A 22,051-nucleotide genomic window follows, 5' to 3' on the forward strand; every position below is an offset into this window, starting at 1 on the left:
AGTCTGCATAATGTTAGTTTAGTTTGTGAAATAAACCGTTTTACATACAGCTAAAAGAATGTAATTTCAACATTACTGCCTTATAGAAGGAAACCATTATTCCAAGTAAATATAAATTTTTAATTTTTATTCTTCACAACGTATTACCAGTCCACAAAAGTTTACAACTCATAGTCCCACGGAATTTGTCAAATTTCTTTCTGATATGGCTGGCCAAAATAAGATCCGTTTATGCCCATATGTAATGTATTTCAAATGTTGCATTTTTCTCCAACAAAGACATCTATACCTGTTTTATTGCTAAAAATAAAATTAAATGTCCCTCAATTTTCAAGGACATAGGGGTGAATTTTTCATCTGTAAATGATAAACAGCTGTATTTTGGTGAATTTATTGTAAAATATTTGCTAAATATCTAAAAAAGAAATGTTAGATTGAATATCCCATATGTTAGGAATTAGATTTTAGCTATGTCATGAAGATTTCCCACCATTCCTTTCAGCATGTTTGATGGATAGTGAATGTTTGAAGTTGTGTATCCCCAGTAGTGTAAGTTAGGTCTTTTGTAGTCAGAGGTAAGCACTTGCTACACAAATAAAATATGTCATCTCTTTAGATTTTCATTCTCATATCTGCATTTATTGTCCCAAACATAAAAACCATCATACTTCTTAATAATCTTCTTAATACAGATTAATGTAGACTTACAAATGCCTGTTCCTATAAACACAGTGCCATTATAATCATAACCCAATATTCTAAGTATACTAGAGTCAAGCTGACAAAGACCTCAATGTTTTTTCATTAAAAGCAGGTTTATAAGTACCAGTTATATACATTTGGATGAAATACTTCCTCAAAACAGTAGCCTCTAGATTAGCAAAGAACATTCCACTAATACTTTTATTATTACATGCATAATTCCATAACTTCCTATGGAAGTTCATGGGTTCCCAGAGATATCATCCTCAGATCTGTGATGAAGAAACTAGCATAATCAACATTTAGAAATATGTAAATATTTTCATTTTATTATTTATTATCATTTATTATTTATCATTTATTATCATTTTAATGAATAACAATTTTTCTTCAAGCATTGATGTAAAATCTTCTTTGTTATGAAATGAAATTTCTCCTAACTTACATAGTAAAACCCAATAATGGGGCCAGAGGTTTTCACTGCAATGTAGGGACGACCTCCATAATCCCTACTGAGCAATTTCCTATAATGAATAAATATCCAGCAACTGGATTCACTGAATTGTTAGTTTCCTGTAACTGTGAAAAGAAAGCTTTGATAACATTTCATTAAAACTGGCAATATTACAGCAAAGTATACTATTCTTAAACACCCTATGCATGGGTCAATGGGGATGAAGAAGTAAGATTCACAAATCTGTACATTACTATTTCATACATCCTTTTCCTTCTGTGGGCAATAGATTTCATGCACATGCAATACAGTCTATAATTTCATAGATCATATAAGGCATTTTTATCTGGATTCTGTGCTGATTTTGGTCAGTTAATGTTTTAAAATCACCTTTCATTTTGTTTTTATTTTACTCTATTTTTTAAATTTAATTTTATTTTTTCAGTGATCCAAGATTCATTGTTTATGCACCACACCCAGTGCTCCATGCAATACGTGCCCTCCTTGATAATCACCACCAGGCTCACCCATCCCCCGATCCTTCTCCCCCCGAAAACCCTCGGTTTGTTTCTCAGAGTCCACAGTCTCCTCTCCCCCTCTGGTTTCTTTCACCCTATGATTTACCCCAATTCACTTTTCCTTTCCTTCTCCTAATGTCCTTTGTGTTATTCCTTATGCTAGAAATCTCTATCCTGAAGCTGGGGTTTGAACTCACAACCCCAAGATCAAGAGTCCCAAGCTCTACTGACTGAGCCAGGTAGGAGCACTTAAATCACACTTTAGAATTTTACTGTTCCAGATTATTTTGGATGATTCAGAGAGTGAACATACAGAATCTCTGACACTTATCGTCTCCTCTGTAATCCGACTATCAAAGAGTAGCCCAACATCTTTAAAAGCAGCAAAATTTACATATGTATCCATTATTGTTCTTATTTTTTATTTTTATTTTTTACATATGTCCAGGCTTCTGTGTATCCTGAAAACAAATACAAATACAAAGATATATTCAAATGGATAGTATACACTTACTGGCCAAAATGAGTTTTAAAATGTCCTCGCCATCATATTCTGTACTTTTTCCTTCTTTTTTTTCTTTTTAATTTAGGTCTAATAAACAGAAAATAAAATTATCTATTTTATGAGGCTTGAAAATTGAATGCACTTTTCTACCCTTCTATTTTGTTATGAATTAGGCCTTTTCCCCCAAATCATAGTGTTAGGTCCTAGTTCACAATATGACTGTATTTGGAAAAAGGGCCTTGAAAGAGGGTATTAAGGTTAAATGAGGCCAGAAGGGTAGGATTCTAATCCAATAGGACTGGGGCCTTTATAAAAAGAAAACAGAGACACCAGGGGTGCACAGAGAAAAAGGACATGTGAGGACTCAGCAAGAACATGGCCATCTGCAAGCTAAAGAGAGAGGCCTCAGGAGAAAGTGAAACAGTTGGCACCTTGATCTCAGACTTCTAGCCTGCAGAACTGTGAGAAAATTAATTGTGGTGTTTAAGCATTTAGCACGTGCTGTTTTGCTATGGCAGCCCAAGCAGAATAATAAGCCACCTCAGAATATTTCATATACCCAGGAACTCATCTTCTTGACCTTTTAGATTGTGTTTCCCTCTACTGGCCTCTCCCCTTACCCCCACTGCATGCCATATATTTCCACTGCCATCACTTAGTTTTGACAGTAGAATATAGGGATTCCATATGAATGGAATCCTATAGCTTACACATTCTTGTGTCTGGATTTTTTAATTTCCTTAAAATAATGTTTTTACATTCATTGGTTTTGTTGTCTGCCTTTGTCCTTTGGTCCTCTGTCACCAAACCGCCTCTTAAAATCTAGATTGACTTAATATATTTGATATCTAATGTTTTAGATCTATAAAATGAGGTAGAACTAGGTATCTTCTTTTTTTTAAAGATTTTATTTATTTATTTGACAGAAATCACAAGTAGGCAAAGAGGCAGGCAGAGAGAGAGGGGGGAAGCAGGCTCCCCTCTGAGCAGAGAGCCTGATGCAATGCATGATCCCAGGACCCTGGGATTGTGACCTGAGCCGAAGGCAGAGGCTTCAACCCACTGAGCCACCCAGGCACCCCAGAACTAGGTATCTTTTGAACATTAAAATTCTATATGAATTTTTAGCATTAAAAATATTGTCACTATCCACTTTGCTTCCTTTTGCTTTTGATATCATCAGTCATAAAAGAAGTTGACACACTCAGAAAAAATATGAGGATCTGGAGGGCTAGAAGGATGCTTTTAGAAAGGATATGGGACTTGGGGAGATATCTAAAATTCAGTTTAGGAATTGACCTTTTATAAGTGAAATAAGCAACAGAACTTAAAATTGGATTTAAGACAGAAATAAATGGGTAAATGCTAAATTATTAACTATGAAATGCTAATAAATTAATTCATGTTATATATCACTTTGAAAAGAAAATAGTTCATTAAGTACATAGTAAAACTGAAAAATATACTTTTATTAAAATAACGCTAAGGCAATGAAAAATAAAAGCTTGGTGTGATGGAAATTCTACATTTATTCCATATAAACCATAGTCCATAGTAACATAAGTCATCAATGTGAGAGTACATTAAATATAACTGCAATAATAATGGAAAGAAAATAATTCAATTCTATCTACAATCACAAGGATCACTTCTGGTGTATAATTTCTTAAACATTTTTTAATATATAACAATTTGGATGATTCCTCAAAATATTTTTGAACTTATATACTAACAAGATTATAAGTAGATAAAGAAATAGAAAAGATATAGAGGTAGAGAGAAAGATGAATAAACAGTAATTCTAACAAATTAAGGATTTTAATAAAAATATATACTTTACATTTATAATATAAATCTTGATTAATACCTAGTACATGTGGAGCTGAAAGACTGAAAATATTGAAGAAATAAAAAATAGAGAATTTAGTCTCATAAAATAAAATCATATTAGTTTTCATTGCATCTAAAATATTTTTGAATGGGTTTCAACATGTTTTTCACATGTATTTGTAGCTGTTATTTATTTTCACCATTAAAACATTGTTAAATCCACACTTTATGTTAGTGAGTTGCATTTTCTTAATATAAAGCATTAGGAACAAAAATTTTAAAGAAAAAAAAACTACAATAAAATTTTCTTCCTGTATAATTGTCTCACATTAACATTTTCCCATATGTTTATATTTTTGTTCTTTAATAAAATCCAGAAATTCTGCATCTGGAAAATGATAATTCCCAGTTTCACATTTCAAAGCAAAGCAAATTAAGGTGCTAATTGCAGAAATCTAATTTCAGGGAGTACAGTTATCACCATACATTTGGAAATGCAAACATCACATAAGGAGGAAATATCACTAGATTTCATTTAGGAATAAAGCCATTCTATATAGAAATCTTTTTCTTTGTTTTCCTTCTGTTTGTCCTGAGATTCCCTGAAAGAAGATTATTAGGTAGTGTTTTTGTACATTTAACTTACTAAGTAGAAATCAATGAAGGACACGTAAAATCAAGTATGGAAGGAACAGAGCATTACATAGATTTATTATTGATATGACTACACCTAAATTTATCTGATGGCTTGATTTGGAGGTCTTTTGCTTTAGGAAGCTACAGACATTCCTTATCAAGACAATTTACAAAAAGAAGGAAGAATTTATTCACCTACCTATTTCTTCAATTGTTCAAAGCTTTTCATTATAGGGATAAATCCTCTGTATTCGTGTGCTGTGCAATTGTGAGTATGTACTGAGACTACTGTAGGGAGGTCAGTAGGAAGGGCTAGGGACATAGCATGAGGGGATAACAGGTCACATGTGTTAGGTTGGCATAGCACACACAGACTTGGCAGCTATGATGGCTCAGAGACATTGCTGTTATAGAAGACAAAGGAGGCCCAGAGGATCTGAGATGGAGTATAAGAGGGATCTGATAAATTAAATAATTAAAAAAAAAATTCTGGTGGTTTCTTCAAAGTATAGTGGGTATCTTTTACAGTAACAATTTTAATTGCAAGAAATTTGAATGAAATTATAATTTTATTGACAAACTAGGACAGCATAAAAATTTCATAACACCTTAAATTTGAATATTAAAAACTTCTAGTTTCTGCTTCAACATATAAAATTTTGGAAGTTCTCACTCCCACCCTCATAACAGACAAACAAACAAAATATCTTTTCACACTGGAAAGTAACAACTCTTTTTAGATCCATTAGAGAATTGAGGTCATACAGCAAATTATTCTAAAAACTGAGAGAAAGGCAGATACAAAGAAACACAGCTTACTGAGAGTAGAAACTCTGGAGCAAAAATCCACTCCTGTATCTGGTACTAGCAGGGGCACTTAACCTGTAAGTGACAAACTGTTGGGTGCTCAGTGAGAATTAAAAACTCTAAGGGGGCTATCTTAGGGGGAAGCCCATACTTTCATGAATACTACTTCTAAGAGCCCTACCAGGTTCTCATAAGAAAGACTGGAAAAAATCCCCTCATGCTTGCCATAGGGAGTAAGAAAAGATAACCATTTTTTAGAAGATTTTATTTTTAAGTAATCTCTACACCCAATGTGGAGTTTGAACTCATAACTCCAAGATCAAGAGTGACAAACTCGTAGGGTAGCTCTATTTTCAACTTTTTGAGGAACCTCCATGCTGTTTTCCAGAGATGACCCTGCAGTTGCACTACTGGGTATTTACCCTAAAGATACAAATGTAGTGATCCGAAGGGGCACGTGCACCTGAATGTTTATAGTAGCAATGTCCACAATAGCCAAACTATGGAAAGAACCTAGATGTCCATCAACAGATGAATGGATAAAGAAGATGTGGTATATATATGTATATATATATACACATATATATATATATACAATGGAATACTATTCAGCCATCAAAAGAAATGAAATCTTGCCATTTGAGACGACATGGATGGAACTAGAGGGTATAATGCTTAGCAAAATAAGTCAATCGGACAAAGGCAACTATCATATGATCTCCCTGATATGAAGAAGTGGAGATGCAATGTGGGGGGCTTGGGGGGTAGGAAAAGAATAAATGAAACAAGGTAGGATCGGGAGACAAACCATAAAAGACTCTTAATCCCACAAAACAAACTGAGGGTTGCTGGGGGGAGGGGAGTCGGGAGAGGATGGTGGGATTATAGACATTGGGGAGGCTATGTGCTATGGTGAGTGCTGTGAAGTGTATAAACCTGGTGATTCACAGACCTGTACCCCTGGGACTAAAAATACATTATATATTTATTTAAAAAAAAAAAAAAGTGACAAACTCTACTTACTGAGATAACCATGAGCCCCAGAAACCATTTTGAAGTAAACACAAAGCTTTTTGTTTTCAAACTGCCTTCAAAGGAAACTACTTTACCAAAACCTAACTAATATGGAGGAAAGGCAATACCTAAGTCTCCCCACCCCCAGACTTCCTGTGTTACCTATGTTGGAGATGGAGACTGAGAAGTACTTATGAAGTACTTATGAAGGTCACAGCCCAGGCACACAGGCCCATTAAAATTTGGGACCTAATTACAGGAATATAGAACATTTCCCTTTCTTCACCTCTCATCACAACACCAACAGGGATCCTGTAAAATAAAAGACTGAAGTTGAAAGAACTGCAAGGCTCAGATTATACTTAAGAAGGAATTTCTAGTAAAAACCAAAGACATAAGGGGCAACAACAGCAACAGCAACAACAAAATAGAGGAAATGGAAGCCTCAAACAGACACAGCTACAGAAAATGGTAAACACAATATACCTCCTAGGCAAATTTCTATAAACTGTCATGCTGATGACCTATTTACCTTAGTCCCTATTACTAAATACATAATGTCTGGCTTTCAAAATAACAACAACAATCAAGACAATGACAGCAACAACAAAGCATGTTGAAAGAACCCCCCATCCCCCCAGGAAAAAAGTCTCTGAAGAGACAAAGCAAGTCAAAAAACCAGATTTGGATACAACATAGATTTTGGAATGACTATAACAGTGATTTAAAGTAACAATGTAAAATATGCTAAAGTATTTAACATAAAATGTGGACAACATCCAACATATAGGCAATATAAACTGGCAGATTGAAACCCTAAGAAAGGATCAAGAGGAAACATTAAAAAAAGACAGAAAAAAAAAAAAAGAACAGTGTAAAGGAAATGAAGAATGTCTTTGATGCGGTCACCAATGGACTAAGCATGTCTGAGAAAAGCATCAGTGGGCTTAAAGATATACTGATAGAAACTTCCCAAACTAAATTGCAAGAAGGGGCGGGGGAGGCAGAGGAGAAGAAAGAGAGAGAGAAACACTAAAGGAGAGGAGAAAAAAAGCTGTAGAAATATTTCAAGTAATAATCACTGAGAGTTTTCCAAAATTAATGACAGATACTAAAACACAAATCATAGAACCACAGATAAGTACAGATAATTGAAACACAGTAATTAAAAAGAAAGAAAAGCTACATATAGACATATCATATTCAATTTGCAGAAAACCAAAGTCAAAAAGAAAATCCTGAAAGAAGCCAGAGAGTAAAAGAACAAAGCAAGAGAGAACAACATACAAGAACCCAACCTATAAAGAAACAAGTAAGAATTTCATCAGAAACTTTGCAAGCAAGAGGAGAGTAGAATTAAATATTTAAAGTGTTGTAAGAAAATTTCAACAGCTGAGAATTCTAAACTCATTCAAATAATCCTTCAAAGTAAAGAATTGTGTTCCCTCAAATTTAATATGTAGAAACCTTAGTCTCTAATGCGATGCAATTTGAAGAGGTGGACTTTGGGATGCAATTTGGTTAGATGAGGTCCCGTGAAAAGGAATTTCATGATGGGATTAGCCCTTAGAAGGAACACTAGAGTGCTTGCTTCCTGTCTTTTTCTCTCTTCACTTACATGCACCCAGGAAGGGCAACCTAAGGACACAGGCAGAAAACAGAAATCTGCAACCCAAAGAGAAATTCTCACAAGAAGCGAATCCTACCGTTACCTTGATCTTGGACTACCTATCTCCATAACTGCAAGAAAGGAATTTCTATTGTTCAAGCCACCTAGTCTATGTAGTCTATGACATTTTGTTATCAGAGCTTCTGCAAATGAATATAGACTTTTCCAGAAAATAAGAACAGAAGGCTAATTGTCAGTAGATCTGACTTGAAAGAAATGTTAAAAGAGTTTTTACAGGGAGCAGGAAAATTATATAGGTCAGAAACTAAAATCTACATAAACAGGGGAAGAGCACTAGAGAAGGAATAAATGAAGGTAGATTTAAACCTTTCATCTTCCTTATTCTTAGTTTATGTAATATATAACTGTTCAAAATAATAATAGCAGACATATGTCCTGTGATTATAGCTTATGGAGTAACAACAATATTATAAGGAATGATAAGCAGAAATTACGAATACTGTTAGAAGGCACATATACTATACTCCTCAATTTGTACAGCTGTATTTAACAGTATAAATAAATTATTAGTGTATTATATTATATAGTATTATATAGTATTACTGTATTAGTTATAAATATATACAATTATATATATTGGGTAAATATATATTAAATTTTAATATATTATATATGTATAAATATATACATTAAATTTTAAGGTAACCTTAAAGCATTATACATATATACATTAATTTTTTTATACATTATATGTATGTATAAATATGAACATTAAATTTTAAGGTAAGAAATAAAAATTTAAAAAGAAGTATAACTGACATACTGAGAGAAAAGAGAAAATGGAATCATATAAAACCTTCAACTTAAACACATAATGAAGAATGTGAGAATGACGTAAAAGGAAAAAATGAAACATGTACAAAACCATTACAAATATAGTAACTTTTAGTATAATATTAGGAATCACTTCACAAATGAGGAAAAGGCTAAAATCAATAAACTTTTACTTTAAAACTAAAAAAAACCTAAGAGCAATATAAAATTAAACAGATAGAGAAACTAAATAGTAAAATTTAGAGCATATAATTGAAAATATTAAAATGATAGAGAAAATCAACAAAACCAAATGCTGGTTCTTTGAGAAAAGCAATAGTATTATTTAACCAAAACGACACCAAACCAAACCAAAACAAACATAAAGTAAAATAAAATGTAAAGAAAATACAAAGGACTAATATCAGAAATGAAAGAGGGCTAACATTACTGATCCTACAGATAAGAAAATGATATGAAATGACTACAGTATTTTTAAACCAAACTCCATGTGCAGTGCAGGGCTTGAACTCATGACTCTGAGATCAAACGTCATATGCTCTACCAATTGAACCAGCCAGACAGCCCCCAAATGAGTATTTTTAATAATTCTATGTTCAAATTTTGCTAATTTAGATTAAATGAACTGGTTTCTTGAAAAACATTATCAAAACTCAAGTAAGCAGAAATGGATACTCTGAATAGGCCCATGTATATTTAAGAAAATGGATCAATTATTAATAACATTACAAAGAAGAAAGCAAAATGCTTAGATGGCTTCTGTGACTAACTCTACTTCACATTTAATGAAGAATTTATAGCAATATTTTCTGGAAAATAAAAAGAGAAAGCCTACTTCCTAACTCATTCTGTTAAGCTGCCATTACTCCTATATAAATACCAGATAAAGAGTTTGAAGAAAGGAAAACTACAGATTAATATTTCTCATAAAAATAGATGTGAAAATCTTCAATAAAATTTTAGCAAATTAAATATATTTGAATATATTAAGAGAATCACATACCAAGACCAACTTGGATTTATCCCACTTTGGTGTTTGACATTTAAAAGGCTGGCTCAGCGTCCAAAAATTAAACACTGGAAGTCCTGGCCAGAGCAATTAGGTAAGAAAAAGAAATCCAAGACATCCAAATTGGAAAGGAGAAAGGAAAATTATCTCTATTTAGGGATGGCATGTTCTTATACGTAAAAAACCCTGAAGACTTCACAAATAAAACAAAACACCTGCTTGAATAACCCAATTTAATAAAGTTGCAGGATGCAAAATGAACATTAAAAAAACACTTGCACTTCTATACACCAAACAACAAAATATATTTCTGCAAAGAAGATATAAAAATGAAAATGTGCTCATCATCACTAATCATCAAGGAAATGCAAATCAAAACCATGAGGAGATGTCACATCATACCTGTTAGTATGGCTATTATGAAAAAAAAAAAAAAAGGAAGGTGCTTTGGAAAAAGTAAGAACTCTTGTGTACTGTTGGTAGCAATGTAAAATGGTGCAACTGCTATGGAAAACAGTGTGTAGTTCCCTCAAAAAATTAAAATAGAACTACAATAAAATCCCGCATTCCTGCATCTAGATATCCAAAAGAACTGAAATTAGGATTTCAAAGAAATGTCTGCATTACCTATGTTCACTGTAGAATTTTCAGAACATCCAAGATATGGAAGTAATCTAAATGTCCATTGACAGAGAATGGATAAAGAATGGTATATATATGCAATGAAATATTATTCAGGCTTAAAAAAGATGGAAATCCTGCCATTTGCAACAAAATGGGTCAACCTGAAGAATCTCATGCTAATTGAAATAAGGCATACACAGAAAAGCAAATACCACATTATTTATTATTTTATTATTTATATGATGAATCTAAATAGTCAAACTCCTAGAAGCAGAGTAGAATGGGGGTTACCGAGAGTTAGGGAAAGGTGGAAATGTGGAAGTATTAATCATACAGTACAAAGTTTCAGTTACACAAGCTGAATAAGTCTTAGAGATCTAAAGTACAAGATAGTGCCTAGTTAATACCATATTCTTACAAATTGCTTAAGAGGGTTGATCTTACATTAAGTGTTATTGTTACACACACACACACACACACACACACACACACACATATACTAATAATGAATAAAGAGGGCAGAGGAAACTTTTGGAGGTAATGGATATGTTTATGGCATAGATTGTGTTGATGGTTTCACAGATAACATGTTTATCTTTAAACTCATGAAATTGTAAACATCAAGTATGTATAGCTCCTGCTATGATAATCATACCTCACCAAAGTCATTTTAAGAGAAAAGAAAATCAATTAGTCCATCTCATTAACAAGTTAAAAAAGAAAAATCATGTGACCATCTTAATTGATGCAGAAAAAATGTTTAACAAAATCCAGATACCTCTGATGACAAAACCTCAGCAAAGTAGGAATAGAGGGAAACTTTCTCAACTTAAGGATATCGACCAAATTTCCTACAGATATTAAACTTAATAGTGAGAAACTGATTGATTTCCTTTGAAGACTGGGGACAGAAAAGAATTTCTCTTTCCTAAAAAAAAAAAAAAAAAATCTTCTCCTACTCCACTATTGAACATTATACTGGATATCTTACATAGTGAAATAAGAAAATAAAAGGAGTACAGAATGGTAAGGAACACATGAAACTGTCCATATTTGAAGTTGACATGATAAATTATATGGGGTTATAGAATTATAATCCAAAATTTGAAATAAAGCCTGAATCCACAGTAATATAAATCACTGAATAAATTAAAATGAGAAAGAGACAAATATCCCATAAGAAGACATCCAATAAATTGTGTATATACTCTATTCTTAAACAAAAGAAGCATAGCTCCCCGCTCCTTGACTGTGGACTATGCATGGTGACAGAACACAGTTTGGAAAGAGGAGGAAAAATATGTGTAATATCACTATGGAGAAAATAGACAAAAAACATTTCAGCCACATGACCTTGGTAAATATCAATTGTCTTAAATCATGTAGAAAGTACATATACTCATTATAATATGATAAAAATACCAGTTTACCTATGTGATCTTTCCCCCCAAATTCTATAAGACCAGTCTAATCATGAGGAAAAACTCATAAAATATTAATATACTTTAATTAATTTTATTAAATATTTTAATATTTTATTTTTTAAAAAGTATACAATGAAGTATATACAAAAATCTAAAACTAAGGACAATACATTATGGTTAATGACTAGCTAAATATAGTATTTTAAGATATTCAATGTAACTATTTTTATCTAAAGTCAGTAGCAGGACTCTAAATTGAATCTAATCCAGTGTGTGATATTCATTCCAATTCATTTATAAATAGAAAACATTAAAATAAATTGAAATCAAGTAAAACTATTTTGACAAGCCTTGATGAAGATTTTGTCAGCTTTCATTTCAATGCATTTAAACTTAAAGAGTATCAAAAGAAACTGTAAATCTAAGTGAGAATTTATAATCATAATTGGTATGAATACCAACAGGAAGAAAATGGTACAATCTAATTCATGCCCAAATGAAACCATTTCAGGGCACCTGATGTGAACTCACACAGTATGACATTGAGTAAAAAGTCCTTGGAAAATCAGACTACTACATAGTGGACTACTTTAAAAATCTTCATTAAGAATTTGTTTTTAAAATGCACTACTTAAGCACACATTTAGAAATGGGAATCATATTTGTGATAGAGTTTACTTTTTTTTTTTTTTAAGAGCAAAGTTAATTTCTTTAGATTAAAAGAGAAAAGAACTGGGGGGAGAATACTTGATGAGATCCTCTACATTGCTTAAGGGAACTGTCGTCAGCAATTATAAGACTACCTCCTTAGCACAACACTTTCAGCAAAGATAGATGAGTAATAAAGAAATTTAATCATGTATAATTGTTCCTCTTTTTTGATCCTTCTTTAAAAAAATAGCTTTTCTCCTTAAGATAGATAGGTTTTTGAGAAGCAAAAATTTGTGATTTTCTTTTTAAACAGAGGCTATGGATAAACAAAACCCAAATTCCAAAATCTAGTTAAACTGAGTGAGAAATAGGGAAAAAAAAACAGGAATGACACAAATGACAAGTTTCAGAACTAAAAAAGAGAGGATCTCTACAGTTCCTATAGATAATAGAATAATAAGATAAGATATGAATGATTTTATGCCAATAAATTCAACAGCTGAAATGATGTTTTTTGATTGAATTATGCTCCACCAAAATTCATGTGGTGAAGTCCTAATCCCTAGTACCTGAGTATGTGACCTGATTTGAAAATAGGGCTAATATCCAAAACATATAAAGTTTACTACATTTATTACAAATGCACCACTGTAGTTCATGAAGGATAAAGGAATGGATTTTGGTAAGTGATTATAATCATCAGTCTTCTCTGCTTCCAACACTGTCATGGTCATAATTTCTATATTGTCACAGAGTACTTTCTAGATTTTTAGCAACTAAACTGCCAAATAAATGTTCATTTAAATTTTCTTCTTCCTCTTTCTCTCCTTTTGTTCTCTCTCCCATTTTCTTTCTTATGCATCTTTTTGTATATTCTTTTCTATGTTTATATTTTAATTTTTATATTTCTTTTAATTTTTAAGAAAATATGCTCAATTGGTAGTCCACCGTCACCCATAAGCATTTATTGGATCTACTTGCATTTTTTCTGGGAGCTAGAAATTACTGATCCTATTATAAAATTACTTCTAAATCAGTAATTTTGACCATGATGACCCCAAATCATTGCATTTCCTTAAATAAATCTACACAAAATTTATGGAACTACTGCCCAAGTTCTTTAAAAATCTAAATTAAGATGTATATATATGTATATGTATATACTGAAAAAATCATGTGACCTCATCTGCTGATCTTAGTAATATGGACTTAATTTGAAGTAATAATACCTTGTTGCATCATGTTTCTAATTCAACAAATTCCTTCTTTGGCAATCCGAACTGTGTTCCTATGTTTTTCTCCCATGGAAACAACAGGAAATATATATGCAAGTGGCTTTTGATAATTTCATTACCTGTAAACATAGTTTATAATATATCCTTAGCCTTGGGAAGTCAGTCTTAAAGCCTGAGTCTTTAAGCTTTGATTCAAGCAAAATTTTAAGTAACATGGATGTAATTACATATTATAATTCATGTATGATATATTACATAACAATTATTATGTTTTGTTATTTTCATAGTAATCATTTTAACTAATAAATAACAGTAGGTTCTATTTTTAAATTTGCATATGTTTAAAGTAAAAAAGTTGCAGAATAAATATGGTAAAAGTTACACATGAGCATATATGACCTTTCTGTTCTATTAAACACTTTATTTAAAGAGTATTCAAAATAATTTTGAACACACTACATTTTTGGAGGTGAATGTTCTTGGATGAGTAAAAATTTAAGTCCCTTTTACTATTCAACTCCAACTTCGTGTTAGGACATTTTGCTTTTCAAAGAAAATAGGAATAATCCATCTTAATCACCACAATTTTTCATATTTGTCTGTATTCAAAGGCAAAAAATGCTACACTATATTTTGTTTAAACTTAGAAGCAGCTGTTCTAACATATGTTTCATCATTCTGAAGATGCCCTGTATATTTTTATCAGAGAAAACAAACACCATGATGTTATTATCAGCCAGTAACACTTTGCCTATCAAATACATGCAGGCAAAAAAATAATAATAAATTATAAATAGATAGATACACACACTCACTAATTGTTCACTAGACTTAAAGTAGAATAATATCAAAATTCCTTTCCAGTTCTAACACCTTATATTTCCATTGACATATCATACTCAATTTACACTCTGGTTTTCCTTGTCACATATTTCTCATCTCAGTGCTGCTTTTAAACATTTGTTCTCCTGTTCAACTTGTGCAAATACCTTGCTTATTTTCCTTTAATCTACTTAAACTCAATTTGTCTGAGTAAACTATTCTTTCTCATTGCTGTCAACTCAGAGAACTGAGTTACCCTCTCAAAATCCTTGATGATTTGGCAATTAAACCGTATTCAGTTCATTATCATGGACATATTAAAAGTCCACATGGATGTCCAACTGGACACTACCACCTTGCAGTTACTTTACATCTTCATCTTCGATGATCACTGTTCACATAAAATTTTAGTCATCTGTTCCTGAGGCCACATTGTCAACCTTGAAATTCCCTGCAAATGTTTTCATTCTATCCTTCATAGATTCTCACTGGAAATATTGTCTGTTTTCGGAGGTTACAGAATTTCTATTCCAATCACAGCAACTAACCCTGGGCACATTGTTTTGAACACTGATGCTCATCTATGTTGTATTTTTCAGATTTATCATCAATTTTCAGTTTGGTAATGCTGTGTCTTTTATCACAAAAGCAACTCAAAAATGGGCTAATAGACAAAATATTGATGGGAATTCCAAACTCTCTACCATGCATAGCATCTCCTGGTCTTGAATGTTAGAGGGGCTTCTTCAAAAATTATTTCAAAATGATTTCTGAACCAATTTTCCTCACCTCCTCTTATCTACACCTAAGGCAGTTTGGCCACTGAATGTGCTATAAACGATCATCTCACAGCCACTTCTTGAGTAACAATTAGTAAAAGGGATTGGGTATTATACTGCCCCTTTTAAAAAATTCAGAATTCCACCCGATCTTTCCCAGCTACAATGCTCCTTTATTTCCTTTAATGGTGACCCCAGGCCAGCCTGGTTTTTATAACTAATGGGTGGTAGCTTATCCAATGCAAGCTCAGGGGTTTCAAACTTAATTCTGGCTTAGCTACCTATATTCTTTTGTCGGAATGACACAATCGTAGGTGAACAGGATAATGAGTACATAGTTAAGAACCCTGCTCACAAAGTTCCACTAGATGGTTCACATGGTCCAGAGTGAAGTACATAATGTCTTTGTAAGTTTTATAAAAATGTCCCAACACTTTTGCAGTTAACCCTTTTACACAAAAAGTGTGGGCAAGAGTAGAAATATTTGAGGAAAAGGTGAAGTTATAGCTACTTAATGGGATACACTGATTTTGCAAAAGTGAACAGAGAAGAGGAATCTCTTCACCTAGGAAGGGGATAACATAGCTCCCTGAAAATATAAGAGAGGGAAAATCATTAATGATCTTTGTCATTCAAGGTCATTCCATCATTAGGAGGAAAACACTGCAGAAGCATCTTCCAAATTGTTGCAAGTGCCCAAGTACAACTCTTGAGTCTGCTATTCCAGCAGAATGGTTCTGAATTGATTTGGTAGCCATTTTCCTTAACACTATTCAGAAACCTATCAGAAAGAGCAAGATAGGACTCCAACTCTGGCACCTCTCACAAAAAGCACTATTCTACTCCTCCAGATCATCTCCCTACTCCTATTTTTTAAGCATCATGCACTCATTCTGTAGAGCAAATGGATGCTGCACAAATGTTAGTGTGGACAAATATTTCACTTGTGGCTGCCTGTGATTAGGCTATTTCTCTAACAGGAAATAGTAAACTCAACTATTTCAAATGAACTAGGAACCTGAAAGCCTATCAAGCTGCAAGACCATTTGCAATAATTGTAATCAATACATTATTTCCAAGGTTGCTATGTGTACCCTCAGAACTAGGCTTCTTATGTAAAAACCAGGCATTAATTTGTTTCCCTCCAAAAAAAAATAATGGCTTGCATATTATGAGTGCTTGTAAGAGACCTTTAAGTGTTTACAAAAATACAACCTCTGGAAAACTTTCAGGTCAGCCTCTATCCATGGGTCAAGTTTGTTTTGCATGGTAGAATTCTCTATACTTCCTCCTTGAAGGATAAGGTAGAGTTTGTGATTTTTTTTTTTTTTTTAATCTGGTTGTGTACAGGACCTGAGGGAACACGGTTGAGGTCAGTATGGCAGGTTGGCCTTTTTTTTATCCCTGAAATCCTACTAATAGCAGCTTCAATTAAATCCTATTCAAGACAATTGAGGGGCACCTGGATGGCTCAGTGGGTTAAAGCCTCTGCCTTCAGTTCAGGTCATGATCCCAGGGTCCTGGGATTGAGCCCTGCATCGGGCTCTCTGCTCAGTGGGGAGCCTGCTCCCCCCTCTCTCTCTGCCTTCCTCTCTGCCTACTTGTGATCTCTCTCTGTCAATAAATAAATAAAATCTTAAATAAAAAAAGGGGGGCAATTAAAATGTTATTGTCCCAAACTCTGGCATTCTGATTAATCAGAATAGCTTAAAAAACAGCATATTCATTGGACAATTTTTACCAGAAACTAAGATATTGTAGAAAGGAGAGATATATATTGTTGAAAATAATTCTCCCTGGATATCTAATCTTTTTGCACATCTTTATATAGAGGCACTGATAACTTTTGTTCTGCACTATTTTTTTTCAATAATATATCAAAAAATTTTTAGAAGACAGGGATTCTGCCTACTTCCAGAGCTGATGGCAAGGTTATTTACGATTCAGTGTAAGAAAGATAATGTCTCTTTCCGGGGAAAAGGTCAGACAGGTTTGCTTGTGGCCCATTACAAAAGATGCTGCCTAAGTGCATGTAGCACCTCCTTGGGCCACTCTGCATCACCCCTGTGGGAGTTGAGGGACAAGGGGAACTGGCATGAACATGAAGACTATGTAGCCTGCTGTGTCAAGAGTAATAAAATTCCCTGATTCAGACCCATCAGTCTCATGTTTCTACCAGCATTTACGAACCTGTAGCAGGCTAACTTGTTACTTTCGAGTAAGCTAAAATTTCAGACTTTGTACAGTTCTTGACATTAACGCATATATTCAGCCTCAATATTTATGGAGAAAATTCACTATCCCTTGATATTAGAACTTTTTAAAAAGATTTTTATTTATTTACTTGACAGAGAGGGAGGGGTAGGGAGAGAGAGGGAGAAAGCAAGCACAAGCAGGGGGAATGGCAGGCAGAGGAGAAGCAGGCTCCCCACTCAGCAGGGAACCTGATGTGGGGCTCGACCCCAGGACCCTGGAATCATGACCTGAGCCAAAGACAGTGGCTTAACTGACTGAGCTACCCAGGTACCCTGATATTAGAACATTTTATAGCAATGACTTACAAGCATTTGTGGGGTAAAATATATGCAGAGGCAAGTGAATATATTTTATCCTAGAACGCTGATAATACAATGTGAAATTTGATTCATTTTTCCTATGTCTTGAAATTTATTTTATAACACATTTTCATGTCAGAAAAAGTATGTTAATTTTGCTTTCCTTTATATAATTAATATGCACTTGTTTTATATAAAAATGACACATTACACCCTTCATATTTTTTTAGCAATTAAACTATTTAACTTGCTCTCTCTGATCCTCCCACCCCATGAGAACTTCATGTGGTATTGATGAACTTGAATGTTCACTGGCATAAGCCCCTTTATATCTAGTGAGCACAAGTCATTAATTCCCTGATGGCTTGTTTGGCTAGGATTTTGAATGGTTTTTACATGGTGGTTGTGATAATCATCATCTCAATCCCAGATTTTTTGATTCTCTGGAGTCATGTTAAAATCCAGTAATTTCATTCTGAGGAACAAATACCTTGCACAGTATTTTTTCTCTTTGCCTGATTGTCTACTACTTTTTCAAAGTTCCCAGTGGTGCACTTAAAGGTGATCTACCACCATCACATGCTCTGGGAGTCATGAAATAAGACTTCTTGGAGACTCTTCCACATTCCTTATTGACCAGTTTGAAACATTGGAATGGTTGGCAGCCTTTAGATAAGGAAATGACCCGACTTTCCCCCTCTTTTTCACTTGGATATTTCCATTTGTAATTATTTCTAAATTGAAATTTAATTTTCATTAACACTGAGACTATTCTACATATAAAATTTCAGGATATAGGGAAATTTTAATTTTATAAATGTATGAATCTTAAACTTGCTCAATTAAAACAATTTTGCAACAGTATTCACAATCATCAGCCATATAGGACAGGCAAGTGGCAGAATAGGTCACTTTCTTCACACTTATAAATGTTCCTCAGAATGGAGAAAATGTGAGAGGATTTAGAAGACTTGATCATCACCCTGCTATCTATTGCACAGAGTAAATTTATAAGTAAACACAGAATAATATTAAAAGTTTCATTCAAATACTATGAATCTCTCAAAATAGTTGGCATATTTAAGTTCACCCAAGATATTAAAGTTAGCAAATCCAATGAATAATTAATAGAGCTTTAGAACATGTGGAAAGTTCTATTCATGTAGAAATATATTTAATGACTTACATGGTTATATTTTAAAGTAGAACAATGAAGAAACTATAATTTTTTTTCATTATCAATCTAAACATAATTTCCAAAATGATTTATAACTTTATTGCTTTAAGTAAAGTCATCCCTCTTATGATGCTTGTTTCTGAGGCAACATCAAATATGGCATAAATTCTCTATGAGTTATGTTATTATGGAAAATATGTTGTTAATGTATTCTGGAGTATCTGTAAGTGTAAAATTCATTTTAATAGAAGCGAGATTTAATACAAATGGCTAGTGAGTTATTTTAAGTTTCTCTGTTCAGTACAATTATTGAGGATTTGCTATTACTAAAACATTGTCCTGGCATGTTTGGAATCAGTGTGTATAAACACAAAATAAGTTTTTTCCTTAAAAAAAAGCTCATTGGGACACAATGATATATAACTGACATTTGAAAAAATGAAACAAAGATATATATGGATGTTTAAAGGGAAGAATCAAGGAATGAAGGCAACAGGCACAATATGGTCATGAGAAGCAAGCATAAGGTAAGGAGACAGAACTAGGCACCAGCTTGAAGGTGATGTACTGGAAAGTAATTTTAGTCTGTTGGTGTTTTGTGCTACTCAGGAGATTCCTTTAAGCCAACTGTTTCTGCTCAGGAGAGTTGCCTTGTAAATTAAGAATGTAGGGCAAAGATTATTCTGTTTTCATTTAACTTTGATCATGTACTTATTTTAAAGGCTGTCTATAAAAAGATGGGCTGGCATTTTCATATCTAATTTCAGATAAATAAAAAATGTGTTTAGTGGGTCCATCATATTCAGTAAATTAATAACCCATATTTTCTTTATCTACTTGAGTTAATTTTATGGGGAGTAACAGATATGCCCTGGACCTGAAAATGCTACCACCACAGGGCCATCTGGCTAATCAGATGTCAGTTTTCTTTTTTTGTCAGAAAATTAATTTTTCTGGTAGAAAGGGAGTATTGCTAGCAAACTTTCAGAGATAAGATTACCAAACCCTTATCAGAATTCCTGTGTAATAATGCTCTTGCTTCTGCATTCCCTTCCATCAATTTCATAATTCCTTTTCATTAGAGTAGCTAAAGGTGAATCAATGACTCAAGTAAAAGTATGCCTGACTTAACAGAAAGGAAATTGTGATTTTAAAAAAATATATGGTATAGGAAAATATTAAAATTACTTCTAGATTTGAATATAAGCTCTGCCACTTAAAACCCATGACATTGAAAGGAATTGCCTTTTTTCAAACTTTAGTTTTTGCATACATAAATCATATCAACCTTATGCAAAGTTGTAAGATAAGATAATATATTTGAATCTCCCTACTACAGTATGAGTCATTCTTCAGAGACCTCCTTGCCAGCCGGGTGGGTTTTAAAGAAGCACATCTCAGCCTGCAAACTCAATGAAGGTAAGGAATATATCTTCATTCTTAATACTGGCTCTTGGTTGCATAGTACACATAGCAGGGGTTCCATAAATATTCATACAAGGAATAAATGAATAATGCAATGACCCAAATTCAATTTTAAATTTAGAAAGCGTTTATATTAATTTCTCTGAGTTAAATTCTGAAATCCATTTATTAACATTGATTGGGGATTTTATATTTTGATATTCCAGAAACATGGAATCACAGTCCATAATACATCTGCATCCCTTCCTTCAAGTTTCTGGGTGAAGAATACACACAGGAAAGTCTCAATAAATAGTTGTTAAATCATTAATGCAGTTATTCAATTTCAGTTCTAAATTGGGGAAGCTTATATTTTAATTCTAGTGAGTTCAATTTCTGAAATCCTTTTGGTTAAATTTATGTGGATATTCAGTTGTGATATTCCAGAAACTTGGTTATTAAGTGTGATATGTAGCCCTCCAGGTATCTTTTTTTTCCACCATATTTTTAATTTATACCAATGTCACATAATAATATCGCATCAAACCTTATGTATTACATATCATGGATTTTTCAGTATAATCAAGAATTGGCTCTGAAAAATAGAAAGTTGAATATGGTGCTCAATAGAAACATGCTGAACTTGCATAAATCCTGCTAATGACATAGTTTGCAGTACACATGCAAAGTAATGTGGTGTATCAATGTACATTTTGAGACCTCGTTAAAAAATGCATATACATTTTCATGACAAAGATTAAGGAAATGTACTCTATTTTATCTAATAATTGATATATTTCATGTGTAGTTTTGGAGACTGTCTCCTTTTATTCATCTCCACTGTTTCTGCTTTAGCTAAGGCCTCTCTTGTCCAGATTACATCAACAACCTACTGACTGGGTCATCTCCAGTGTTGCCTGCCAATAATGCATTATCCATACAGATGCCAGAGTAAGCATTCAAAGACATACAATGAATCTTCTAACTCTCCTAATTGTATTATTCAAAACTAGCCTTCAGGCAAAAAAACCCAAAATAGTCCATTTGTCATGTGAAGTCATTCATAATTTGGCTTCTGATTAACATTCCAACTTTATCTTATAACAGTCCTTCTGAAGACACAGACCCTTTGGTATGCCTGCTTATATGAATGTATCACAAGTCTGTCTTACTTCCTTCTATTTTATTTCCGATAGCACTCCCTACACATATGGTTCTTGAGGACTTTTAAATACAGCTAATAAAACTGAGGAACCTTATAATTTTATAATTTTATTCAATTTATATTAATTTAAATTTAAATAGATACATCTGGATAGTGATCATTCTATTAGACACCACAGAATTAGAAGAGAGGCTTAATTTCCTGCTTATGCTACTAAGTTACATATATTAACTTAGGCAAGTCATTTAATATTTCTGGATACCACTTACTTCAATA

This window comes from Lontra canadensis, unplaced genomic scaffold (assembly GCF_010015895.1).
Source record: "Lontra canadensis isolate GAN:19392208 unplaced genomic scaffold, GSC_riverotter_1.0 scaffold2, whole genome shotgun sequence".
NCBI classification, from domain to species: domain Eukaryota; kingdom Metazoa; phylum Chordata; class Mammalia; order Carnivora; family Mustelidae; genus Lontra; species Lontra canadensis.